Source organism: Brachypodium distachyon, chromosome 1, assembly GCF_000005505.3.
Source record: "Brachypodium distachyon strain Bd21 chromosome 1, Brachypodium_distachyon_v3.0, whole genome shotgun sequence".
Classification (NCBI taxonomy): domain Eukaryota; kingdom Viridiplantae; phylum Streptophyta; class Magnoliopsida; order Poales; family Poaceae; genus Brachypodium; species Brachypodium distachyon.
In genome coordinates, this window is record NC_016131.3 from 32,572,329 (window position 1) to 32,579,862 (window position 7,534).

Sequence of the window (7,534 nt, forward strand, 5' to 3'; positions counted from 1 at the left end):
TGCTTCAACTGCGGGGATATCGGGCATCTCTCCCGGGATTGCCCGAACGACGCCAGATCGGGGCCGAAGCCTGTCGGCGGGGACGCCGGCAGAGAAGAAGCCCAGGGGGGACGCGGCCAAGCCCGTGCCGGCAGGGAGCGGCCTCCCCGGGGACGAGACAAGGCTCGCGGTGAGGAGCAGCATGAGTCCGACTACAGCGAGGGCGATGAGCCCGGCTTCCAGGAGCCCCGCGGCGTGGCCCATGGGGGAGCTTACGCTCTCATCCCATAGCGGTGAAGCGCCTCACCCGAGAGGTGTGTGCGCTGTTGCCGGACATGGAGGCGCAACAGACGCTGAAGTGGTCGCACGTGCCGATCACCTTCAGCGCCGACGATCACCCAGCCCGGCAGCTGGGGTCAGGGGTCTTGCCCTTCGTCGTCTCACCAATCATCAACAATATGACGGTGACACAAATGTGCTGGTGGACAAAGGAGCGGGGTTGAACCTCCTGTCCGCCAAGTTGGTGGAGAAGCTTCAGTTGCCGTTGGAGTAGTTGATGCCCACCGACCCGTTCCGGGGAGTGAACCCAGGGATCGTGCGCCCCCTGGGGTGCATCACGCTATCGGTTACCTTCGGGTCCCGGGAAGCGTTTCGGACTGAGCTCCTCGTGTTCGATGTGGCTCATACCCCGTTGCCATACAACGGGATCCTTGGTCGGCCGGCGCTGATCAAGTTCATGGCGGCAACTCATTGATGAAGATGCCGTCCACCTACGGGGTCCTCTCCATCAGGTGTGATCTCAAGGATGCGGTGCGTTGGCGAGGTTGTCAGGGCTGCTGCCGCAGCCGACTCCGGTGACGAAGGCATCGCCGGAAGTGAAGGCTCGCTGCCGGGCGACGGTCCCGCAGCGAAGAAGGCCCGCGCTACCCCGCAGGAGCTTGCCGGGGGAGGCGTAGGCCCAAGCCCACGCCCCGGCAAGGGCCAGAAGCTCAAGGAGGAGGCCGCCAAGGTGAAGAAGTTGCCCCTCCAAGCCAGCAACGAGGAGTGCACCGTCACCGTCGGTGCGAACCTCAATGCCAAATAGGAAAGCGCCCTCATCACTTTCCTCCGGGAGAACGCCGACGTGTTCGCTTGGGAACCGTCGGACCTCCCCGAAGTCCCTAGTAAGGTGGTCGAGCATCGACTCGTGGTGCATCCAGACGCCCGTGCCGTCAAGCAGAAGATCCGCTGGCAAGCACAGGAGAATAAACTTCGCATGTGTGTAGATTTTACTGATCTTAACCGTGCGTGTCCTAAAGATCCTTTCCCTGTGCCTCGCATTGATCAAATAGTAGATTTCACTGCCGGTTGTGATTTGTTGTGTTTTTTGGATGCTTTTTCCGGCTACCATCAAATTAAGATGGCAGTCGAAGACGAAGAAAAAACGGCATTCATCACCCCGGTTGGCTGCTAATGCTACACGTGCATGCCTTCCGGGTTGAAGAACGCGGGCTCAACATTCCAGCGTGCTTTACGTGAGTGTTTGGGATCCCAGCTAGGCCGAAATGTTGAGGCCTACATGGATGATATCGTCATAAAATCGAAGCGCGGGGACTCGCTGATTGATGACCTGGGGGAAACATTTGATAACCTCCGCTGGATCAAGCTCAAGTTGAACCCTGAGAAATGCACCTTTGGTGTAGACTCGGGGCAGCTTCTCGGCTTCTTGGTTTCACACAGGGGGATTCAAGCCAACCCAAAGAAGATAGAAGATATCGAGAAAATGGAGGCTCCCCGCAGGGTGAAGGACGTGCAGCGCCTCAACGGCTGCGTAGCCGTGCTGGGGCGCTTCATCTCGAGGTTGGGCAAACGCGCCCTGCCTTTCTTCCAGGTAATGAAGAGGAAGGGCCCAATTGACTGGACCCCCGAGGCTGAGGCGGCGTTCCAGGATCTCAAGCAGTACCTGAAGTCGCCGCCAATCCTCGTCGCCCCCAAGTCGGGCGAGCCGCTGCTACTCTACCTAGCGGCGACTGACCAAGTGGTCAGCTCGGTGCTAGTTGCCGAGAGAGAAGAAGACCTCCCGGGGGCTGAGCTTGCGGGGCAGGGGGCTGAGCCAGCCCCGGCAACCGCCTCGGACCCGGGAAAAGCCGTCGAGCCGGCGGCGTCAACACCGCGCAAGCAGCTCGTGCAGCACCCGGTGTACTTCGTCAGCACGGTGTTGCGCGATGCCCGCACGCGGTACCCGCGAGTGCAGTAGCTCTTGCTGGGGATTCTGCTTGCATCACGCAAGCTGCGTGTAGCGATCCCCCTTCACCAAGGGTTCGATCTCTGTGCTTACTTGTGCTAGTCCCTGGATCGACTCACTAGCACACACAGTTCAAGATGTAATACCAAGATACAAAGGTCAAAAGTACTTTATTACAACGTATCATCCAGAACTTAAATTATACTTACAAACTTGCATGACCTCCTAGGCCAGCATAAACAAATAATGTTCAAAACCATGATAAGAATGTATCATGAAGCTGCAGCGGAAAGGTAGAGTAAAATGGCCTCATCTACTCTCAGAGGAGAGAGCATGTTGGAATGTAAGCACATGAGCCAAAGAAATGTCGACGAACCTCACTCTTCGTCAGTTTCACCTGCATTATTAATTGCAGCCACTACGTGGTCAATACATTTGAATGTATTGGCAAGCTTACTAGAGTTATAAAGGACCTACCAAGTACATGCATAGTTTGGCTGAGTGGGGTTTGGCTATTTTGCATAAAAGCATCATTATTCAAATCGTATCATTTTTAGACAAATAGCTTTGAATTCTATTGGACACGGGGTAGAGACCTACACTGCTACATACCGATGTCACCTCGGATCCAGGTTCATATTTCTTACATCCATCCTGGCAGAGCCCATAATACCATGTGGTTGTACTGGAAGCTACTAAACAGGAAACTAGTCCAGTCTCTGGTTATCCCGGGTGGCATCCCACATTGTGACGCAGGCGCTCCCCGAATCGCACGGGGAGACGACCATGGACGCTCCTGAATCACACGGAGAGACGACTCAGCGGGCCCCATAGAAATGGACCTAACGTCACTACATCCGAAAACTCAAAGCAGCCCACCCAGGACGATTCATTGAATTACTTGTTTTGCCATACACTAGGAAAATCATATTGTAATTCAATAGTATCACATTGTAATAATACCACCCTCGCATATTAGCATAGCATAGCATTTTACTACTACGATGGCAATTGGTGGTGAAGTCATGACAAATGGTATCCTATACTACTAGGACAGATCATAGCTAGCATTGATATAGTAATAATCCTAACAATGCAACTAATAAAATCTAGTGCATAATAAAATAATGGGTAAATGATCAAAGTGAATTTGCCTTGATAGTAGTTGGAGTTCAAACACTCGTCACAATCGCAAGGTTCGCTCTCCGAGAATACTATACAATCAACAAACATATACACACACATAAACACACAATACAAACATGACAAAAGAATATGTATGCCATGATGCGATGCAAAACATGTGACATGAGTGGGTTGGTTTTATTTGGGTGATCTACTGGTCGAAGGCATTGATAATTAAGCACATGCAATTAGGGTTTTTAAATAAATTGCAATGGCTAGGGTTTAAACCCTACAATGAGATTTTATTGGCATCAACCAAATAGATTAATTCAAAATATTTATTTCTCTGTCCCATTGGACAGATGACAATAAAACAAAATTTTGGGCACTGGTTTCATTCAAAAAGGACTTCTAGATAATTAGTTATGATTTAAAAGCCATAAAACCCTAATCTGTAATTTGAATGTGATTCAAATATTCAAATTTGGCCAAACAGAATTAAAGTTATGATCATTTGAAGTTACAGGGGCCTATCTGCAAAAGTGCCTTTTATTAATTCCGCGGGATTAAAATTACATTTTTATTTTATAAAACCGGGTGCCACGTGGCGCATTATTATTGGACGGTACCGGTACGGTTTATAAATAAATCCGAGCCGTTAGATCTAACTTATAAAGATCGGACGCTCCACAGTGCGTACCGGTTCATTTTATAAGTGATCTAATCCTAGCCATCGATCTAGATCGGACGGACGAGGGGAGTTCTAGGGTTTTACCGGGCGGCGCGGGCTGCCGGAGTTGGAGGAGACGGTGGGGCGGGCACGGGCGTGGCGGCGCGGGGTGCTCTGGCGTCGCGGGCGGCTCGGGGAAGTCACGGGCAGGCGCGGTGCGGCGCGGGTCGTCGCCTAGGTCAAAGAAGACGCGGCGGCGCGGGGCGGCTTCGGCGAGGGATTTCGACGGCCTGGCGGCGTGCGAGCGAGGGGAAACGGCGGGGGGGGGGGGGGAAGAGAGGGGGTCGCAGGGATTATAAAGACGTGCTCGGGCGTAAAAAAGGAAGGCCGGAGGAGGAGATTGCGGCGGCGGGCGCGCGGGGACGGCGGGCAGAAATCGCGGCGGCGGCGCGGCCGCTTTCCTTCCGGGGAAGAAGCCCCTGACAGGTGGGCCCCACTTGTCAGCGGGCGCGGGCGCGCGCGTGGGGCGGCCGGGCGGGCTGGGCCGGTCGGGTGCGGTCGGACCGGGCCGGTTCGGCCCAAAGTGGCCGGGATGGTCCGGTTTACCCTTTTTTTTTTCTTTTAGACCTTTTCTTTTTCTGTTTTTCTCATTTATTTGATATCTTTTGAGTTTGATCCCCAAATTGGTCCAAATAAATTTCAAAAAATTTGTAGAATCATGTTCTACCAAGATACAACTTTTGGAAGTAGTTTCCCCTCAAAATAAAATATATAAAAATATATTTGCCCTATAAATGCCTTTAGGGCTATATATCTATTTGAATAAAATACTTTTTCAACTCCAAATAATTAACCAAAAATTATGGGATAGCTTATATATGCATTAAACCCCTTTTATACATAAACCCTATTGGTTTGAAAATCCAAAGCTTAAATGGGTGTAAACATAGTCTTTTAGAGCCCTTTTGAGATTGAAAATTTGAATTCAAACATGCAATTGTGGCATGATGCTCATGGATGCAATGCACATGTAAAAGTTTGAAATTTTGGGATGTTACATTGCGCCACTACTTCCAGGCGGACCGCGTCATGGTAGCATCAGGGTTTTGCCTTGAGCGGGCCCTCACCAACCGTGAAGCCACCGGAAGAGTGGCCGAGTGGAGAATGGAGTTGGCGGAGTTCGATCTACACTTTCACCAACACCAGGAGTATCAAGAGTGCTGCTCTGGCTGATTTCGTTGCAGAATGGACCTCGACGGGCATAGAAGAAGAAGAAGAGCCGGAGACCAGCTTGCCCGGCAAGCTGGACGAAGGCCACTGGATCATGTACTTCGACGGCGCATTCAGCCTGCAGGGAGCTGGCGCCGAAGTCGTCATCGAGTCACGTACAGGAGACCAGCTGAAGTTCGCCATCCAGCTCGACTTCCCCAACTCCACCAACAACACAGCTGAGTACGAAGGGCTGCTCGCCGGGTTGCGAGCGGTGATCGCCCTTGATATCAAGCGCCTGGTTGTTCCCGGGGATTCCCAACTCGTGATCAACCAGGTTAACAAGGACTACGACTGCCCGCAGATGGCAGCGTACGTGGATGAAGTCCGCAAGCTAGAATGCAAGTTCAAAGGCTTGCGATTCGAGCACGTCAAGCGCAAGGATAACTTCGCGGCTGACAAACTGTCCAAGTGGGCAGCAGAGCATCGGAAGGTTCCGGCGGGGGTGTTCTGGCACAGGCAGACCGCGCCTTCGGTCGCTCCCAAGCCGGCTGCCGGGGAAGCCCCCCCCGGCAATCGAAGGAAACCCCGCAACAGCGGAGGTCCATGCCGCTGATGTGGCGGCATGCATAAGTAGGGAAACCCCACCTTGGGCAGCGGACATCACCCGCTACCTGAAAGGGGAAGCCCTCCCGGAAGATGACGTTGTCGCGGAGCGTGTAGCCAGCAAGCGAAGATGTACGCTCTGGTAGACGGGGATCTCTACCGGATGCGTGCAAATGGAGTGAAGCTCCTTTGCGTGCCCCAAGACGAAGGGCGCACACTTCTAGAAGACATACACCGAGGCACGTGCTCACACCATATGGCCTCCCGGGCTTTAGCCGGCAAGGCCTTGAGACACGGCTTCTACTGGCCTACAGCGCTAGCCGATGCTGAGCAGCTAGTCAAGACATGCGAGGCGTGCCAGTTCCACGCGAAGAAGAGTAACCAGCCGGCGCAGGCCCTGCAAGTCATTCCATCCTCCTGGCCGTTCGCGGTCTGGGGGCTGGACATCGTCGGCAAATTGCCGAGAGCGGTTGGTGGCTACGAGTATTTGCGTGTGGCCATCGACAAGTTCTCCAAGTGGGTGGAAGTGGAACCAGTGCGGAAGGTGACCGCTCAGGCGGCCATCAAATTCTTCAAGGGCATTGTGTGCCGGTTCGGCGTGCCCAATGGCATCATCACCGACAACGGCACGCAATTCACGAGCGCCGTGTTCCAAGCCTACTGCGAGGGCATGGGCACCAAGGTCCACTTCGCCTCTGTCGCTCACCTGAGGAGCAACGGACAGGCGGAGCGAGCCAACGCAGAGGTGCTGTGGGGGCTCAAGACGAGAACCTTTAACAAGCTCAAAGGCCATAGGAAGCACTGGGTCAAAGAACTCCAGCCCGTGCTGTGGTCAATGAGGACCACACCTAGCTGGGCAACGGGCGAAACTCCTTTTGCACTTGTCTATGGGGCAGAAGCAGTGCTGCCCCTCGAGCTCAAGCATGGATCCTCTCGGGTACGCGCGTACGGCAAGCATAGCCAACAGGAGCAGAGGGTTGACGATCTTAACTTCATCGAAGAGCTTCGATGCCGGGCTGCTGTCAGAGCTGCGCGCTATCAGCAGGGGCTCCACCGTTATAATGATAGGTGGGTCCGTCCCCGGGAGCTCGAGATCGGAAATCTTGTGCTGCGTCGGATACAAGGAACGAATGCCGGGAACAAGATGGCTCCGAAATGGGAAGGCCCCTTCCGGGTAGTGCAGTTGACTAGGCCGGGGCTGTCCGGCTGGAAACTGAAGAAGGCTTGCCGGTGCAAAACAGTTGGAACCTTGCACTTGCGTAAGTTCTACCAGTGAAGCAGCGGAACCCGACCCACAGGTGATGCTCCGGCAGCATGCCTCTCGAACTAGTGTAGACCGGGCAACCCCTGATTGTAATCCGCTAGTTTCTATGAATAAAGATAAGTGGTTTCTCCTGAATTTCAAATTGTCTCGTTATTTGCATGTTCTTTCTTCTGTCTCTTGCTCTAAGTGCACAGAAGTCTCTTTCCATCCTTGGCTGTGAACAGGAGGCTGCCGAAGCCTCGAAAACTAAACTCCCGTTGCCGGATCACTCCGGCACGGGGTCGTGCCGTTGCTGGGAACCTAGGAACGAGCACCACGCAATGTATGTGTCTTGGGATTGGAAGAGTGCTCACATCCAAATTTGGTATCGACCCTTCTGTGCCCGGGGGCTGGGAGGCAGGAGGGCTACCTGTGCTCTATTTTTTTCTATCTGTGCTGCGTCCTTCTTCATCCGTTT